The sequence below is a fragment of the Orycteropus afer genome, unplaced genomic scaffold (assembly GCF_000298275.1).
Source record: "Orycteropus afer afer isolate SDZICR_OR568_19922 unplaced genomic scaffold, OryAfe1.0 scaffold00097, whole genome shotgun sequence".
NCBI lineage: Eukaryota > Metazoa > Chordata > Mammalia > Tubulidentata > Orycteropodidae > Orycteropus > Orycteropus afer.
The window spans coordinates 4574372-4575294 of record NW_006921684.1 but is presented as its reverse complement, the minus strand read 5'-3'; the positions used below and the strand labels follow the sequence as shown (position 1 = coordinate 4575294).

Sequence of the window (923 nt, the reverse complement as noted above, 5' to 3'; positions counted from 1 at the left end):
TGCCATTGAGTGGATTCTGACTCACAGCAACCTCCTTTGGGTATCCAAGGCAGTAAATTCTTATGGAAGTAGATTGTCCAGTCTTCCTTCCGAAGAGTGGCAGTGGGTTTGAACCTCCAACCTTCTGGTTAGCAGTCAAGTGCCTTAGGCACTACATCACCAGAAATCCTTACCAATAATCATAAACACCTTTAATTTTTTCTCTGTAAATGATCCAAACCACTGGTTTGGGATCATCATCTTACTGCACCAGGTCTGTATCAGCCCACTCTGCTCTGTTCCTGTACAGGATATAGGTGGGCAAGTCCAGGCATTGGAGACACCATTGCTTTTCTGGCTTTGATTGCCATATTTCCTTGTGGCAGCTACTGCTGCTGCTGCTTAAGGAACAGTAGTTGTTTAAACTATTCCGGCTCACTGCTCTGTACAGTCTCCGGACTCTCTGCATACATGCCACCTCACCTAGGTCTGCCTGGGCTGCATATTTGCAGCAGTGCCTAAGACATTTGACTGCTACCCAGAAGGCTGGTGGTTCAAACCCACCAGCCACTCTGCAGAACAAAAACTGGGCAATCTACTTCCACAAAGATTTACCGCCTTGGAAACACAAAGGGGGTCGCCATGAGTCAGATCCAACTTGATGGCAGTGAGTTTGGTTTTGTTGGTTCATCAAAGTGGAATGCAATGACTTATGAGATGCACAATGTGCAAAAGAAAAAACCAAAGGGTCTATTTCAGAGAAGAACAGCTTGTCCTGACGTGGAAAATCAAGAAAATTATCTTCTATTGTCTCCTAAAAGAGATATAATACCAGATATAATACAAACAAAAACTGGGGTGGGGGGATGATTTATTTGAATATCCTAATGCTTTCTTCCTGCCCTACACTTTTATAAACAATTTCAAAGTTGCATAGAAAATCA

General features: G+C 43.3%; 1 pseudogene; it reads right to left on the bottom strand.

Annotated features, from left to right (window-relative positions):
• LOC103198561 overlaps positions 1–448 on the bottom strand; it is a 2600-nt pseudogene extending 2152 nt beyond the window's left edge.
• Between the last annotated feature and the right edge of the window lie 475 nt (positions 449–923).